The 19,830-nt window shown below is 35.8% G+C and overlaps 1 long non-coding RNA gene across 1 annotated transcript in view; it reads left to right on the top strand.

Annotated features, from left to right (window-relative positions):
- LOC110678771 overlaps nucleotides 1-17,260 on the top strand; it is a 50,350-nt gene extending 33,090 nt beyond the window's left edge. Inside the window, exon 2 of the long non-coding RNA XR_002501928.1 lies at nucleotides 16,808-17,260. This is a non-coding gene — a long non-coding RNA (uncharacterized LOC110678771). The remainder of the gene's footprint in view (nucleotides 1-16,807) is intronic.
- Nucleotides 17,261-19,830: the final 2,570 nt, after the last annotated feature.

Here is a 19,830-nt window from a genome sequence, read left to right as displayed (position 1 = left end):
AATCAATTTTCATTACGAGCCTGTAAGAATAAAACACCTACTTCAATGCTCCTCACAGCTCATAAACATCAATACTGTGCATTTTTATGATGATAATCTGTATTATCCTGACAAAATTCCTGCAATTTTCTTTTCAAATTTGTAAAATATTTTGTTTAAGAAAATTATTCCGTTTTTGTCACGGTTCCGTTTTTATCAACTGAAAATTGCTGATCGTGTTGATAAAAACGGAACATACCTGTATATGTTATCTGGAGCTATACCCGACTAGAGGCATATCATAAAAATAAAATAAAATTTTATCAGAATATGATATACACATTTTATTGTGATATAATTCTGATAGACACAGCTATCCACAGAAAAATTAGAACATAAATATAACTTAATATGTTATATTTATTTTGAACATGTTTCTATTTGTTTTTTTTTTTTTTTTTATTAACAATTTTATAATTAAATCAAATACATAGCAGTACATTATTAATATAAAAAATAAGTTGTAACATTTGGAAATTTACCTTTTTTTCTGGACTTACGATTTTTCGATTTTTACATACATTTTTTCTGCCTGTTGCTCGAAATATGATATATTTTATTAGAATTTTTATATAATTGATCAAAAATTCGTAAGTAAATAAGCTACTCCGTATATTATACAGTATTATAATTTTGATACATTGTACCAAAAATTATAACTGGATTTGATATGTTTTTGATATATTTAAAACTTATTTTGTTATATTTATTATACATTTCAATTTTAGTTATTTTAACAACATCCTGCATCATAATTGTAACCACCTGTGATTGATGAAATCTTAATATCATAATAACATATGGTGATATAATTTTGTTATGTACCCATAGTTGGGTATCCAAGAACCATTAGACACACTGACCACTCGATAGTAGGTTCCAGGTGCCCTGGGGAAAGTGGCCAGTTAGGAACATATCTGGAACCATATCAGTATGGACATCAAACTTCAAGATTTTTATAGATGATAATTCCGGAAGCATTTGCAGAATCTCCGACTGCAATGACCACTCTATAGTTGGTTCCAGGTATCCCGGAGGATGTGGCCAATTTAAAACATGTCGGGAATTACATATATATGGGTAGAGTAAGGTGGGGCAAAAGTTCGACCTTAGTGGTATAATCAAAGTTTCCAGGAAAGCAATAGCAGTTAAAACAAAACAAATACCATACAGTGAACCTTCAACATATTGGCTATAATTTTGCTGAACAAACTTGTGTCAAAATATTTACCCATTTTTAGTTATAACAGTTTCAAAATTGATTGTCTTATTCGAACTTTTGCCCCACCGGTGGGGCAAGAGTTCGAATCTAGTGTGGGGCAAAAGTTGGCTGGCTAAAACACAAAATATCGATCCTTTTATGACAGGCATTCTTTAAACCAGCCGTAAACTTAAGTTTGACGAAAAATACACACTAAATTTTCATAAAAAATTGCCCAAAACCGGGTTGATTGTAAAAAATAGCAGTTTTTCGCAAAACTTAGTGGAAATGTAAAATTTTGGTGACAGTTTTCTCACGATCAGACAAATTTAACTAAATTTGATGATAATATGTGGATTTTAGGCAATTTGCAAATTTTTCCGTGATTTTATACATGGGTCGAACTTTTGCCCCACTGCACAGTGGTTTAAAATCCAAAAAACACGATCATCAGCTTTTTCAGTAGCAAAGAGTGAAAATATTGCCATACTATATTCGGCAAAGTTACTGCATATGTTAAGCAGCAACTTTTGACATTTACAAATTTTTGATTAATTTACTCATAAGTTATATAAAATTTTTATTTTCTCTGTTTGTCATTAAAAGCATTTGGTGTCTTCAACAAAGTTGTTGGAATTGTTAAATGAAGAGAAGTTGTCGAAGACACTTTAACTCTATCTATTAAAATAAACGATGTATAGCGATTTTCATATAAAAACCACTTCAAAAGTACAAATACTCACTTAACTTTTTTCGTAGCAATTTTCATGGCTTACAATGTTCCAAGACTATGTTTATATTTTTAAAATACAAAACTTTGCTGAACATACCAAGACACTTCATTTTTTCTTTGAGTTATAAGCATTTTATTGGGGAAAGTTCACCTTTTTTACACTAATATATCTCGAAAAGTTGCAAAAAGTTGCAAACAAAATTTCATGCATTAGAAAGGCCAACATCTGTACTATGTTTTCCAGGTGGACTCATCCGTGTCTTCACGTATCTTTGTCACCTATGAGTCAACTAAAGTTGGTTATATTGCTTTATATTTGCTGCAATCTGAACCGCTGTTTGTCATTGTAATTAACGAACCTACAGCCTGCTTTGATTGCTCAGGAGCTATTTGACAAGGTGATTTCTGCAATCATTGGAAGCAATAAAATGCTATCTAAAAGGATATATTTCTGCTAATTCTGCAAAACACATACCCCTTTGAATCCATACTTCCTTCAATTCAGAAGTTTGGAAGAATTGGCATAGCGTACATGGTCGTTGGACGTTCTAAAACCCTGTTTTATATAAAAAAAAAACAGACAAATAGTGGGAAATGCAAGAATTTATCTTCTTAATCGCATGCTAGAGTCGTCGGATCTGTTGATGGTGATGAGCTTAAGAAAAGTGACATTGAAGTTTTCTTAGCTTTTAGTATCGAATATAGCGTATATGAAGAAACTTGATTATTCAGGTGAGGAGGGAGCTGAGTGAACCAAATTTGGATGTTTATATTTATTACACTCGAGTAAGAATAATTAATTGAATAATATGAATTTGTTTCGGCGATTGCATAGTACACATCGACACGTAAAGAAATTGTGTGGTAAGAACTACCATTTGATGGGGATCACTTGAGCTCTCGCACCAGCAATTTTCCAGACTAGAAGAGCGCTTGATTTTACCATGTCTGTAGTCGAAATCAGATTGATGAAATTTATTCCTGTCAAATGTACCAGTTTACTATTAACGTAGTAAATTGTTCAGAAATATCATGGTAGTTTAAGGAATGGGCATAGTCAGCTATAATAGTAATATTTACCAGATTTTTTTCCCGTGTACATATGTAACAAATAAACTACCAAGATGAACAAAATAATAACTTTTTTTCAAAATCTTCGAACTCGTCATACTTAAAGCTCTGAATGATGGTTATCTCAATTATGCGTAATTAAGCGCTAGTTATAAATAGTGCTCAGATACACATAATCAATACTTATAAGTACAAATATTCAAATTTTCAACTGGCAGAAAAGTGGAAAAGACACGCGAAGACACGGATGAGTCTACTTGGAAAACATAGTACAGATGTTGGCCTTTCTAATGCATGTAATTTTGTTTGCAACTTTTTGCAACTTTTCGAGATATATTAGTGTAAAAGAGGTGAATTTTCCACAATAAAATGCTTATAACTTATAGAAAAAATGAAGATATTGTCTTGGTATGTTCAGCAAAGTTTTGTATTTTAAAAATATAAACATAGTCCTAGAACATTGTAAGCCATGAAAATTGCTACGAAAAAAGTTAAGTGAGTATTTGTACTTTTGAAGTGGTTTTTATATGAAAATCGCTATACATCGTTTATTTTAATAGATAGAGTTAAAGTGTCTTCGACAACTTCTCTTCATTTAACAATTCCAACAACTTTGTCGAGGACACCAAATGCTTTTAACGACAAACAGAGAAAATAAAAATTTTATATAACTTATGAGTAAATTAATCAAAAATTTGTAAATGTCAAAAGTTGCTGCTTAACATATGCAGTAACTTTGCCGAATATAGTATGGCAATATTTTCACTCGTTGATACTGAAAAAGCTGATGATCGTGTTTTTTGAGCTTTAAACCACTGTGCACTGATTCGAACTTTTGCCCCACTATGGGCCAAAAATTATTATTATTATTATATTTAAGAGGTTTTAAATTTTATAAATTCATTCACCTCTTATGAGAAGAAAAAGGAAACAAATTGGTTTTGCATTAGCCTATACAATCAAATCTTATCAATAAGTTGACTATTTTTAAGAAACAGCAACAGTTGTTCTTCAGTGTTAGAATCGTTACTTAGAATATCTCGTACTGATGCAGGTAGGTTAACATCGTTCCGATAGTTGTCGTAGATTGGGCAGGATACAAGCAAGTGCTCCACTGTCAGGCGACACAGGCATACTTCACATTCAGGAGCATCACGAGCGCTTCCTAAATAGTGGGCGTGTGTTATTTTTGTATGTCTAACTCTCAGACGGGATAAAATCCTTTGCTCCTTGCGCTTCTCTCTGTCGTTCCACTTTTCTGTAGTTCCTTTCACCTTCCTCAAGAACAGGTCAGTTTCCTTCGACCACGTAACTTTCCAGGCAATTTCTATAGATGACGCAATATATTTTCGAATGTCGTCACCTGGTACCTTGGTGCTTTGACGCTGGCTGGTTCTACCGACAGCTGCGAGTCTATCAGCCAATTCATTGCCAGCAATTCCCTTGTGTCCAGGAATCCAGCAGAATGATATGTTGCTTTTATACTTATTTTCAATGAGCTGTACCCATGGATGTCGTGATTTCCCACTCTCGATTGACTTTAGGACACTGGCAGAGTCAGTAAAAATCACTACAGGAGCATCTGATGGATACATTTCTTCAACGGCTAGCTTCAAGGCGGCTGCCTCAGCGGAGAAAACGGAGCAATAATTGGGTAACCGAAGCGATTTGTTGATACCCGGACCATATACCCCGAAGCCTACATTGTTTCCGAGCTTCGAACCATCTGTATAAAGTTTAATGTGGGATTTGTAATTTGTTTCTACTGTTGAGCGGAACTCGGCTTGTACTTTCAGTGGAGAATCTTTTGTTGAGAGTTTATGTTTCAGTCCCCAGTCGATTCTAGGGCTGGGCATGTTCCATATGCGATCGGTTATTCGGATCAGCTGTAGAACTTTTGGTAGTCGACTTCTTGTTAGATTTTTGAACAAATTATTAGCAACCGTTGATAAAAGACATTGGGGAGATTTATGCTTCGCTTTTTCGGCATATGATGTTGCACGTGTGGCAACAACTTTTGCTAACAAAGAATCAAATGGGAGAAGTCCAGCTTCTACGCACGATGATTTCGTTGGTGACGACGGGAGTAATCCTGAGGCTTCTCGTACCATTTTGTTATAAAATGGTGAAAGCGATTTTTTTAATTGTTCAGTATTGCGGCATGTTGCTTCTACACCGTAGAAGATTTTTGACAAAATCAGACTATTGCCAATGTTCATGATTGTTTTCCGGTTACTGGTGGATTGACACCGACTAATTGTCCGAACTAAACAGCTTCTCTGTTTCAGATTGGTTTTTAGCTGTTCGAAGTGATGGTTAAACGAAAGATGTCTGTCGAAGTACACTCCTAGTATTTTTGTCACCTTTCTATATGGAATGCGAATATTGTCCACTGGGCCAAAAATTGTTTTCAGGCATTTATGCAAAAACTAATACACCTCAAAGCAACTTTATGATAGGCCTAGAAACGCCCTTACATAAAATATTGAAAAAGATTTTATCTTCAATTGGCTCCATGCAACGAAAGTTTGACCAAAAATTACAATATTCACGTCGAAAAACAACAAGTAGTAGATTTTTATGATATTTGGATTGAAAGTCTCTTACTTGAATAGCATTCGAACCACCAAGACATTTATAAGATTTGTTTTGAATGGAGCTAGAAATCTTAAAAAGAAACTCTTACCCCACTCGAACTTTTGCCCCACTTTACTCTATCAAATATCACGATTTTAGAAGATGATGCTTCCAAAAGCACTTCCAGAGCCACCGGCTGCCGTGACCGCTGTATGGTAGGTTCTATATACCCCGATGGAAGTGGACAATTCCACTTCCCCCAGGGCACCTGGAACTTACTATAGAGTGGTCAGTGTGTCTAATGGTTCTGCATATGCTGCAGGAAACATCATTTCATAAGTTTATAAGCATTTGAATTTAGGCAAAATTTTACCTATCTCAATCATTTTGCCTATCCCCTGTATGTTCCCTAGTGATAACAAATGAACAAATTTAGCTGGTGAGCAATTAAATTTACCATTTTAAGTAGAAAATAGAGTTATTTCCACTATGAACAATCGCTTCATTACTTATTAGCGTTGCATTATCATTCACTATGGATGGCATTTGAGTACATTTCGTGCAAATATTTGATAGTCCATTATTGGTACATTCTTATGTCGAATGCTAGGAACACTATTGCCATATTTGGTACAAAGACAACACTTTTAAAACCAATTTTTAGTAGCTTCAAGTCAATGTTATACTCCTGTTTTTAATTTAACTATTTCGCAAGGCTTCAAAACTTCAAACTAGTAATTAACATCAACAAGTCATGCTTACGTTTTTGAAACGCGGTTAAAATCTGATTTTTATACGTATTGCATCCATAATTCGTACACTCACCCTACAAATCATATGTTCAAAATACATTAAACACCTATCAACTCATCATTCGTTGACCATCTGTTGTATGATAAACGTTAGAATGTATAAAGTTTTTGGTTCATACAATGCAGCATAATTAAATTTGATTTACCTGTTCCACAAAAAATCAACCCTGTCGGAATCTTTCTTGTGGTGCAGCTCAAAACTGTTACGTGAGCGGGTTTGACCTTCCCACGATTTCAAGAGGAGCTCAAATGAAACAAATAATATTAATTAACGCTGTCTATTTTGTTACCACTAAACGTCAGTGGGAAAACTTGATGCTCACAATGGCGTAATATTACTTTGTTTAGTTCCATCAACATGGCTATCGTGAGATTTCCGTAACCTGCGAAAGATTTTCCCTTTCATCAGAGCTCAAGTAAACCTATGCAAATATGCCAAAGATGCCAGCCGGCAGCCATCCGCAATGTTGGGCCACTTCGTGGTAAAGAACTTGAGTTCAATATTCTCCAGTGATGAATGGCGTGGTAAAATAATCTGCTATTCACATAGGATGGCTTATGTATAGGAATGCGAGATAACGTTATGTTATTTTTCAGACTCATCTTGATGCATTTTTCAGAGATGTGCAGTTATAACGTAGCCTCCTCTTTGCATATGAAAAAAAATCGCTACGGAAATAATCTTGTGTCTGAATTTTTAAAGATTGTCCCAATTACTCGTATTTATAACATGATTGTGTCACACATTGGTCTAGATTTAAAAATCATGACAAAATTTCGCATCCTAATTTTTTACTAGTTTTCCAGGTAAAAATGGCTTATCGGCCAGACAAAAATACAGTCATCGCCAAAATAAACCGCCCAACTGGTTATAATCACGTAATAGCGCCCCTTGGTGTTTACTTTACCTAGCAATATTTTGCTTTCAGTGACCAAATTATTTTTTTCTTTTTAAAAAATAATATTGGTTTAGCTAAACAAAACTTTTGGGTGACAGTTTGGAGCAATTTACATTTCAAATATTCCATGGAGCGATTCTCAATCATATCAGCTCCACACTTAATTATTTTAGAGCTGACCGGAGCCCTATTAGAAATTATTCAAAATTTTGAAAAAAAAACCTCAGACGCCGATTCTGGCATTGAAAGAGGAAAACAATTTATTACTAGCTGATTGCGAAAAAGCTCAAAAACTTGCTATGTTTGAAAGCGCGCATAATTTTAACGTAGGACTAACTAATACAATTGAAAATCAAGTTACTCAGGATTTTGAAGGCTGATTTGGAAGAATTTCAGGATTTTGAAGACTGATTTGGAAGAAGTGAGAACTATTATTAAACATTCAAAAATATGAAAGCCCCTGACGTTGATGGAATTTTCTACTTCTTCATCAATAAACTTCCGGAGAGTAGCTTATCATTTTTGGTTGATATATTTAACAAATGTTTACAGTTGGCATATATTTCTGTCAAATGGAAAATATCCAATGTTGTACCGATTCTAAAACCACACAAAAATCCTACAGAAGCTTCTAGCTATCGTCCAACCAGTTTGCTTTCCTCCAGTAGTTCGAAACTGTTCGAAAAGGTAATTTTGAACAGATTGATGGTCCACATCAACGAAAATTCTTTTTTTTTCTATCTTTATTAACGAGATTTTTAGCCCTGGGCTAGTTCATCTCGGGACCAACGGCTTTACTTCCCTTCCGAAGGAACGTGTAATAAATTTGATCCGTTCCAACAGATCTGAAGGCTATTCAACTGGTCTTCTAGACATAGAAAAAGCATTCCACAGTGTTTGGCATGAAGGCATGATTGTAAAATAAAAAAAACATTAATTTTTCAACATTTATTATTAGAATAATTCAAAGTTATCTTTAAAATTGTACACTTCAGGTTAATTTTCAGAACGCAGCATTTTGGGACCAATATTATACAATATTTTCACATCTGATTTACCTGAGTTACCTCAGGGATGTCAAAAATCTTTGTTTACTGATGACACAGAACTCTCCGCCAAAGGACGAAACCTGCGTGTCATCTGCAGTAGATTGCAAAAAAGTTTGGATATTTTTTCTTTATACTTGCAAAAATCGAATATTTTTCCTAATGCTTCCAAAACTCAACTAATAATATTCCCACATAAACCAAAAGCACTTTATTTGAAACCTTCAAGTAGACATGAATTTCCCCGGGCCCCCTCGCTAAGCCCCCCCCCCCCGTGGAATTGAAGTTTTATATTTCAAATAAAAAAAATGTTCCAATACCTTTTTAGTACTTCTTCGTAGTTATAAAATACATGGGCTTGAAGAATAAGACGATACATTAATGTTTATATCTTACACAACATTAATATCATCTCCTTAAACATTATTTTAGTGCAAGTGCAAATCAATTGTCTTATATTTTCAAGAAAATATGACTGTTTTTTTTTCAGTGTGTTCATCTGTCAGTTTATCGATGAACATGAAAACAATCCAGAAGTTCGTTTATTTGTCAACAAACAGTTTTTTCTTCAGAATAATTGATTCATTCTTTTTTTGTTTGAAATAGGTTTTAAAAGAAAACTACGTTCCACACGGCGATTCATCAAATATTATTGAAAGCGTAAGATAGTCCGTAAGATCATAAACCTAACACCAGCTTTTAGCATGTTTCCTTCAAATGATTTTGTTTTAGCTCCTTGCAAACGATGTCTCGTTCGATCCAACTTTCCGGTGCACAGAAAAGGAAAACTGCCAAGCAAAAGGCAGACAAGGATGCAGCAGTGCTCGCGAAAACTCCTCGTCTTTCGGAGTTTTTCTCTGCAGGTTCAAAATCCGAACATGATTCAAAGCTCCCTTTACCTGAGAACCACGCTGTCTCATGTAACGATCCAACGGTATTAGAGCAGAACCTGCACAGTTGTAGTGAAGATACCGCTGGGATGGTAATTGAACGTGTTGATAAAATGGAACCTGGGACTTCGACATCCTTGATTGAATCAGTATCTAGTGATCCTGCTGACTGGTTCCCCATCACAGATAAGCGAGTAACTTTGTTGGGCAAATCTTCTGCGCTGACCAGAACAAAAATGATTCAAATTCCTACCCGGAGTCACGACGAATCTATCCGTTAGCGGATGGTTCTTCGGCAGATATTCATCGAAAAAATGAAAGTACATAAGCAAGGCCAAAATCATCGAGAAGCTGTACTGAACTTCAATCTTCGATGTTCGGATTCATGTCGCGTTGACAAAGATCTAGAAAAACAAACAAACGAAAAGAGGAAGTACTGGCGAGAAATTCTGCGCCGGACTATTGCAGTTATCACCTTTCTGGCGGAGAGAGGCTTGGCGTTCAGAGGAAGTGACGAGATTATCGGTTCTAAACACAACGGTAATTTTTTGGGGATTATTGAACTCATTGCACAATTCGACCCACTTTTGATGGGCCACTTACAGAGCTTTGGAAATTCTGGAAGTGGACGAGAATCATATTTGTCGTCTTCAGTATATGAAGAAATTTTGATGCTGATGGCAAAGCGTGTGCAAAATCATATTGTGATGGAATTGAAGGCAGCCAAGTACTTCTCTGTATCTGTGGATTCTACGCCAGATTTGATGCACACCGATCAGCTAACAGTAATTTTACGGTATGTCATTTCTGGACAATCGGTGGAGAGATTTCTCACATTTTTGCAGTCAAATTCTCATAAAGCTGGAGACTTATCTACCAGTTTGTTGGAATACTTAGAAAAACAAGGAATTGATTTCAATGATTGTCGCGGACAATCTTAAGATAATGCTTCTAACATGGCTGGTCCATATTCAGGAATGCAGGCTCGTCTTCTTGAGAGAAACTCAAGTGCTGTTTTTGTGCCTTGCGCAGTACATTCGTTAAATTTAGTAGGTCATGCGGCTGTCTCTTGCTGTACAGATGCTGTTGGTTACGTTGGCTTTGTTCAGAAACTGTATACGTTCTTTTCTGCATCTACCTGGCGTTGGACTGTGTTGGAAAGTAATTTGTAAGACAACGAAAGGAATCTTACCATCAAGTCCCTTTCTGATACTCGTTGGTCTGCACGTGCCGATGCAGCAGAAGCTTTATTGGAAGGATACAGTAATGTTCGAAAAGCTTTGAAGCACATCGAAGATACAAAAGACCAGTCCCCCACAACAAAATACGAGGCACGATCTCTTGGAGAAAGAATGGATCGCCTTGAAACTGCGTTACTGACTCAAATCTGGAGTCAAATACTATTACGATTCAATGAGACAAGCAAGGCCATGCAGGGCGTTCAGGTCGATTTGAAAAAGGTGGTTGATTTGTATGATTCGCTAGATGTGTTTCTGCAAGGAGAACAAAGCCATTTCGACGATTTGGAGCAATCCGCAATTGCGCTCTGTAATAATGCAGAATACAGACCATCCAAAGGACGACCCCGTAATCTATCTGAAGGATCTAGTAAAGAAAACTTTAAGCGCCTCAAGTTCAATGTCATCATTCAACAACTTCAACAAGCATTAAAAAAACAGAAGGAAAGCGTACCAAACGGTGTATGACAAATTCAAAGCTATTGTTGATCTATGCAGTCTTTCGGAAGCAGAGCAATGAAGCTGGTTTCTACATATCCCCATGATGCAACGAATCTGCTGGCGGATGAAATTGTTCAATTTGCTGCGTTCGCAAAGGATAAGGAAGATAAGGAAGTGTCTCACATCATCTCAACAGGCAGTTTTATTGTACGATGAAGATCTTGCTGATACGTTTCCGAACGCATGTATTGCTTTGCGGATATATATAAGCTTAATGGTTACTAATTGTTCCGGAGAAAGATCTTTCAGCAAATTAGCGTTGATTAAAAATAAACTACGGACAACTATGACTGACGAAAGGTTAATTTCACTTTGCTTGCTGAATATCGAAAGCGATGTTCTAAAATCGATTGATTTTGAACAAGGGTGGAGGGCGGCTGTCAAATAGGAGCAAAATTGAAAAGCCGCCAACCCAAGTCCAGAACCAGTTTTGAGGCTTAACGCGGAAAAGTAGAAATAATTATTCGCAAAATTACAGGTAATCAATGTGCTTGAAACATATCGTTTGCAAGCATTTTTTTGCTACGTGCTATTGTAGTGCGCTGTTGGCAATTTAATCAGCAAATTCTGCTTAATTCCCAAAATTGATGTTTTCGAGAAAATTGATTACACCATCACCATTGTTTGGTCGTTATTTTGTATGATTGTTTACATTTTAGAACCAGCAGCACGTTGGGGTAGCAATAAAGAGCCGCTAGTACCTCCCTTGATTTTGAAGAATTTATCAACTACTTTTCAAACGCGAAATGAAGAAGACAACGATTTGCCTGATTTTGTATGTTTTTTTATTTTTGTTACTTTTATATTTGAAATAAAACAATAACAACATGAAAGCTGGTGCAATGTTTCATTCAGAATATCACTGAACTTTGTTCGCCAATGGGGTCCCCCTCGCTAAATCTGACCCGGGCCCCCAAGACCACACTGTACATAGAATATCCAATGTTGAAACATTGGAACAAATGTCAAATACAAAAGTCAATAATTTTAGACAAAAATCGTTGCAATCTTTTGTTGCCACGATTAATGCGTTATATATTTAGGTTAAGTTAAGTTAAATAAATTGAAAGCGTCTTTTCTCTCATAAGCAGGTGAAATCAACTCACTTGTAAAAAATCGTAACTGCTACGGCATATGAAATGTAATTTGTTGTTAACAAAGTGTTAATAAAAGCTTAATTTTGTTATACCAAATGAGGATGATAGTGTTGTCTAACATTGAACATATATAAGAAATGAATCTAATTTTTTCGTCGGTAAAATTAGAAAAAAAAACATCAAGTCAGATTGTCAGTCCCACTACATGTTTCTGCACTGTGTAACACAACATTGAGACATGTTTTGGTCATCTTTATATTTTCCTCCGAAGGATATCGGTGTGAGAAGCAAATTGTGAAAGTTTCATTAAAATTCAAACATGTTTCAATCTTCTGGAATTTTTTGAATATTCGTATGAAAACGAGTTTATGAACTTCTCAGGCCAATTTCTCAATGCCTATGTTATACAGATGGGACTGACTTGCGTTCACGGCAGCTTGATGGTCCGAATTAGAACAGAGTCCGTATTAGTCCAGGTTTCCCTATTATTATATTATCATATATTGGCGGACTGTTTACGCGAATTCGAATAACTTTCAATATCCTCAAATGTTGTTTTCCTTTAACTTTTGTTTCATTCCGGCGAATTCGAACTTGAAATTGACGGCGCTGAAATTGAAAGAGTAGAAGTACCGTAAAAAGGGGTAACTTTGATAGTTTTTTCGAAGAAAACTTGAATATTTATGCATGCTGTTTCAAAGAATTATAGTTTATATTTATAAAACAAGTACTGGCACTACACTTTTTTATATTGAATTTAGGGGAGGGATTATTAGAGTATGTTTAAAACTACTAATTGAACATTAACACTTCACTTTTTGCAGAAAATAAGGGCCCTATTTTATAAGTCGAGTCGATTAAAATGACTCGACTGGAGTCACTGTCGACCGAAAAATTCGCTCGACACGGCTCTGTCACTCGAGTTTTTCGACAGTTGTCACTTAATGTGACTAGATTACTATGGCAGTCGACGGGTGACATCTAAAATATGCATGCTTACTTTGATCGACAATGACTACAGACCTGAGACCTACAGACGAGTCACATGAAAATGCTCGATTTACAAAAAAAAAATATATATATTTATAATTTTATAATATATTTTTGTATACTAAAATCACTAGTAAGGCGAGCAAATACCTTTAAACTCTAATATGTGTTGCTTATCTTGACAGATAGGCCTATTTCGTCTGCACAGACTTCTTCAGTGACGAGTGCTCGAATGAATGATGTAACATTTATTGGGCATTACATACCTCTAGGCGTTTAACATTATATGGAAATTTCTGACATAGATTACAAAAATGATCCCAGTTTGTGAAAATGGTTCACGCTAAGAGATTTGAGACCATATTCATGTTCTATGAAAACTAGGCTGTCAAAGATAAGTGACGAACTATTCAAAACTACATCAAATAGTGATTGTAGAACAGATTGTTTGTAAGCGTTTCGAAAATGCTAAAATCGTTTCAATTTTAAAAATTCGTGTATAAAGCGTCAAATGTTCTCAATTCAAATGAAAACCGCTCTTACATGAAGTGTCATACTAATATTCTTTAGTTTTGCATGCGTTTTACTTAACCGATTAACAGAAATTATTATATTTGATCTAGTAGATGGCGGATAACGCACTATTAAAGATACCCGCATTATCAAAGATACCTCGTTTTACGGTATTTATGTATTTATGGATACATAATGACCATATCCAACATGGTGAGGCAAGTGGATTATTTTGTGCAAATTTTCAAGTTCCTCATACTCAAGACATAACAGTTAGGCTAATCGAAACAAATAACGATTTGAAGTATATTAGCCACCTGAAAATGTTAGAATTGCGTGAATTATTGATTATTCTGTATCCAACTATCCCACCGTACCGTTTTCAATTTGTTTTAGATAGTGATGTAGTAGGGTCGGTGTTCCCTTAGTGGACAGTCCCCTATAGTTGCACTAGTGGCCTTTTACGGCCGTTTTGCTATAAATCTTTTCAAAATATTTTTTGACATGAAGGTCAGGAGCTATTTATCTAAGTACCATTGATACACAGCTTGATTTTGTTCAAAAAATAATCGAAATAATTAGTTTTGCTTAAATTTTGAAATCCCTTGCGCCTAAAGTAAACCTATTGTTCCTATAGTAGCACTACTGAGAGAAACTCCTTAAAGTATTAATTAGCTAAAACAATATAATTGTGACGAACAATTTTAATTAAATAGTAGTAAAATCTGGACAAACATTTCAAAATAGCACATCGACATTGGTAAACATTGGCTTTGCAAGACACTGTTGAGCCCAATTCAACTCGATCACGCTCACCAATATCACTATCAGGAAGAGCAAACGCCAATCTCTCTGATAGTGGTGTTAGTTTGCGTGGGCGGGCTAAGAAGGGCTCAACAGCAACGTTTCTAAAAAAAGGCTCAAGACCTCTTGGGCCCTTTTCAAATGTTTGTCCAGAAATATTGATAAAGGAATGATATACCTAATGGGCACTTTCTATTGACTCACCTTTTTTAACACATTTGCTTAGTCTTTGGTAATGCACATTTTTTTACAAAAATATATTTTGCTATGAACGGCAAAAAATATAAGGTACAGTGGGGGAAGTGTATCAGTGGGGTAAGTGGATCATTTGTCATTATTAAGCATAAATCCTTGAATATGTTGAATGTTTTCGCACCATCGCTTCGTTTTTGGTTATATTCTCACGCCCACACTGATACTATTGCAAAACTGGTACTACACGCACACTAACACAAACAAACTTGTTAGCTGCAAAAAATAATTAATTTTAAAATTGTTTTCCATCAATCAAAAATTTATTGTATCTCTGTCTATAATCGAAAACTATTACTTTTTTCGACACATGGTGAGCATTTCAGTTCTAATTGAATGAATCACAATGAGAAATATGTGATTTTTATGAATAAATACAGATATATTATACATGGTACACTTACCCCTTCTTTTTACTGGGGTGGGGTAAGTGGATCAAGTATTATTTTCATTTATTGGCCGACTGCTTACAAGAATTTTAATAAGTTTTAATATCCGCAAATATTGTTTTCCTATAACTTTTTTCATTCCCAGCTTGAATTTGTCAAATTGACCATAGAAAATATGAATTAATCCACCTAAATGTTTGTTTAACCTTTCTGGTATAAAAAAATAAATAAAAAAATAAAAATTTCAAAATTCACACGAAACTTTTCGTGGTTTATCTAAGTTGAGTTGCAAAAGTGCAATATATTCTAATTTTCCAATTGAAATCATATTATCGTACCTTATTTGACTATATAAATTGTTCTAGACAGTTGATACAAATATATTGATAAATAGAATAGAAGGATTTCAGTTCGTTATTCAAAAGTAAATGTAACTAATATTTTTAAACTATGAGTGTTCTTCGAAAACATCTTTAGGAAAAATCCTACAATACTTCTGTATAACTTATGTGTATAAATGGATGAATTTTCGCCAAATTATTCTAGTTACAATGTTTTTTATGTTCGAATTAGTGTGAATTAATGTACACAAATTTTTCATTATATTTTAATTAAATAAAGATACTTTTTAATTTTAAAGTTTTTAAATGTAACATTACAAGCACTAGCAATAACAAGAACGAGAGTAATATCATTCTTGCTAAACATAATTACACCGCATTTGTTTGAGAACAGATTTTTTTTTATTGGTGATCCACTTACCCCACCACGGTGGGGCAAGTGGATCATTTGGCGCAAATTTTGAAGTCTCTCATACTCAGTACATAACAATCAGAAAAATCGAAATAAATGACGATTTGAAGTATATTAGTCCCTCATTTGTTATCCACAGAAAAAAGTTAGAATTACATAATTCATGTTAGCTGTGCATTACAATGAAGTTGACTATTAATTTTTCTGTATCCACTTACCCCACAGTACCTTACGTGTACCAAATGCAAACACTTTAAAGAAAAAAAAATACGTTGCAACATACGTTTCTTTACCAATTTGCGTGATTTATACAGAAATCATCTAAACCCTAAAAAGTCGTTTGTCCCTAAAGTGCAATTATCCCAGCACCCTCACCCTCGCAAGGGATACGCCTGAAGATATTCATAGATTTTTCAAAGCATTCCTCCTTGAATTTAACCAAAAATTACTACAGCAATTCTCAGCAGTTTGTCTAAAGTAAACTTTCGAATCTATCAAAAAATTTCTCCTACATTTCTTTGAGGAGCAGTAGATCCTTCTCATATATTCCAACGGTCGTGCACAACAACGAACTCTAGATGATCTCGGGCGTTTTTTGTTTTTTAAGGACGTCTGCAGAGCAGCTAAATTATTATAGGTTCACAATAAAGTTTATCACCAATTACTAAGACTGATAAAATTAGATATAATTTCAGTATTTTGTTCTAAAATATGTTTTCACGATTTCGGCCATTGATATGTTACAGTTTTCACATGACAAGGATGTGTTATTCTACACAAACATTGCCTTCGATAATAGTTTTCTTTTCTTCTAATACACCATCTAGTTTGGAACATTGTTCGACGTTGTCCGGTATTGGGTGCGGTCCGATACTGGGGGATCTCCCCCTACAACTGAAATAGTAATTTCCCAACACCCGGAAATTATTCTCAACCCGTATCACTCTGCTTTCACTAATAGGTTTTAACTAATGCCTTTACGTATCACATTTCTATTTCCAGATAAAGTTATCATCGCTTATATTGGAAGTGGTACAATGAACGACGATCAACAATGGATTCCACCAGCCTTAATTTCACACGGAACTCATGCACTTCAGATTTTTGCAAACATGCCACCAGAAAACGAAAGGCATCATCTTACAAGTTTCGAAGAGTACGATTAAAGTGGATTCTCAGCAGTGTTCCGTGTGTTGCAGTATTGCTATTAACGTTCATTCCAATAGTGTCATGTAATCGTCCACCTCGGTTTTTGATCGACGGTCATTCAGAAATAGTGCTTAGGCTAAAAGAAGGGCCCGACACGCCAGTCGGTTCACTGATATACAAATTGAAAGGTTACGATCCCGATGAGGATCCTTTAACATTTGGAGTCCGTAAAGCGGTGGACAGTGATGTGATAAGAGTGGAACGAAGTGGTGTGAATGAGGCTAATGTTTACTTAAACAAAGAACTTGATCGAGAAACCAAAGATGAGTACTCATTAATATTAACGCTAAGTGATGGGCGCTTGGGTGAATTTTCCGTTACCCAAAGCATGTTGCTGCTTGTGGAAGATATAAACGACAACGAACCAATATTTAGCCATACACATCGGCTGTAGAAGTGTCAGAGGACAGCAAACCGGGAATCATTGCTACGGTGGAGGCAACGGACCGTGACGAAGGAGCATATGGCCAGGTGGTTTACTACTTGGAAGAATTGGACGGGGATAACGATGTGTTCACTATATCAACCACCTATGGAAAAGGGATTTTACGATTAGTTGGCTCATTAGACTATGAAAGGAAAAGTTTATATCAGCTGCGCGTCCTGGCAAAGGACAGAGCCAATCAGGTAGGTTCATTCGTAGCTGTAGAATGGGATACAACACAACCAGTTTTTTTTTCTGGGAATGGAGTAACATAACAGAAAATTATCTCCATTGCCATAGTTGTTTATGTAACGGATGGTTCAGATTTTTTTTTTAACTAGCATCAATTCAAATATCACATTCATTTCTTTAATCTAAACACTCATCCTAATTCAGTAAAATGAAAGTAAATTGTAGTTTACATTTTATTAACAACATATAACATTATATTTACTGTATCAGTTTAGAATTTACCTGCGTATAAGAGAAAATAGAACGATTTCAACCTAAATATATAAAGAATTAATCGTGGCAATTGAAAATGCCAACGATATTTGTTTAAAATTATTAATAATTGTATTAGACGTTTGTTCCAATTTTCCAACATTCGATAATCTATGCAACCGATTAGTACAATACCACGGAGGAAGGATTTTTTTTTAAATTCAATTTTTGAATCCTCTGCAAAGTATTATTTCTGGTATTATATAACAACTACAATTGATACAGCATACAAGAAAAATTAAAATTTGTTTGAAGATCAAAAGCTTTGTCTTCAGACAAATTTTTGATTTTATTTTAAAAAGTGGATACAGACAATTTATATAGAGTGCCGGTACCAATGGTTGTAATGTACCAGTAGATTGGACTATGGAATAAAACATACATTTTCCAATAAAAATGACATGTGCTTACTTACTTACTTTACTTATTTGGCTTTACATCAATTATCTTGATAAAGCCTCGCCAACAATATTTCGCCAATTCCCTCGGTTCATGGCCGCTTCTCTCCATCCTCGACTGTGACCCACGCTCTCCAGGTCCTGGTGTACCTGGTCAATCCACCTAGCTCGCTGCGCCCCCACGCCTTCTTGTTCCGACCGGATTCGTGGCGAACACCATCTTTACAGGGTTGTTGTCCGGCATTCTTACAACATGCCCTGCCCAGCGTATCCTTCCAGCTTAAGCTACCTTCACGATACTGGGTGCGCCGTAGAGTTGAGCGAGCTCGTGGTTCATCCTTCGCCGTCACACGCCGTTCTCCTGCACGCCGCCGAAGATCGTTCTTAGCACTCGGCGTTCGAAAACCCCAAGGGCTTGCAAGTCCTCTTCGAGCATAGTCCACGCCTCATGCCCATAGAGGACTACTGGTCTTATGAGCGTTTTGTACATCGTGCATTTGGTGCGGGGGCGAATCTTTCTTGACCGCAGTTTCTTCTTTCCCGACTAACATTGTTGTCAGCCGTCAACAAGGATCCGAGGTAGACGAACTCGTCCACCACCTCGAAGGTATCCCCCGTCAATCGTAACACTGCTTCCTAGGCGGGCCCGGTCATCTCCTTAAACATTATTTTAGTGCAAGTGCAAATCAATTGTCTTATATTTTCAAGAAAATATGACTGTTTTTTTTTCAGTGTGTTCATCTGTCAGTTTATCGATGAACATGAAAACAATCCAGAAGTTCGTTTATTTGTCAACAAAACAGTTTTTTCTTCAGAATAATTGATTCATTCTTTTTTGTTTGAAATAGGTTTTAAAAGAAAACTACGTTCCACACGGCGATTCATCAAAATTATTGAAAGCGTAAAGATAGTTCCGTAAGATCATAAACCTAACACCAGCTTTTAGCATGTTTCTTCAAATGATTTTGTTTTAGCTCCTTGCAAACGATGTCTCGTTCGATCCAACTTTCCGGTGCACAGAAAAGGAAAACTGCCAAGCAAAAGGCAGACAAGGATGCAGCAGTGCTCGCGAAAACTCCTCGTCTTTCGAGTTTTTCTCTGCAGGTTCAAATCCGAACATGATTCAAAGCTCCCTTTACCTGAGAACCACGCTGTCTCATGTAACGATCCAACGGTATTAGAGCAGAACCTGCACAGTTGTAGTGAAGATACCGCTGGGATGGTAATTGGAACGTGTTGATAAAATGGAACCTGGGACTTCGACATCCTTGATTGAATCAGTATCTAGTGATCCTGCTGACTGGTTCCCCATCACAGATAAGCGAGTAACTTTGTTGGGCAAATCTTCTGCGCTGACCAGAACAAAAATGATTCAAATTCCTACCCGGAGTCACGACGAATCTATCCGTTAGCGGATGGTTCTTCGGCAGATATTCATCGAAAAAATGAAAGTACATAAGCAAGGCCAAAATCATCGAGAAGCTGTACTG

This window comes from Aedes aegypti, chromosome 1, assembly GCF_002204515.2.
Source record: "Aedes aegypti strain LVP_AGWG chromosome 1, AaegL5.0 Primary Assembly, whole genome shotgun sequence".
Classification (NCBI taxonomy): domain Eukaryota; kingdom Metazoa; phylum Arthropoda; class Insecta; order Diptera; family Culicidae; genus Aedes; species Aedes aegypti.
This window is presented reverse-complemented; position numbering and strand designations above follow the sequence as displayed.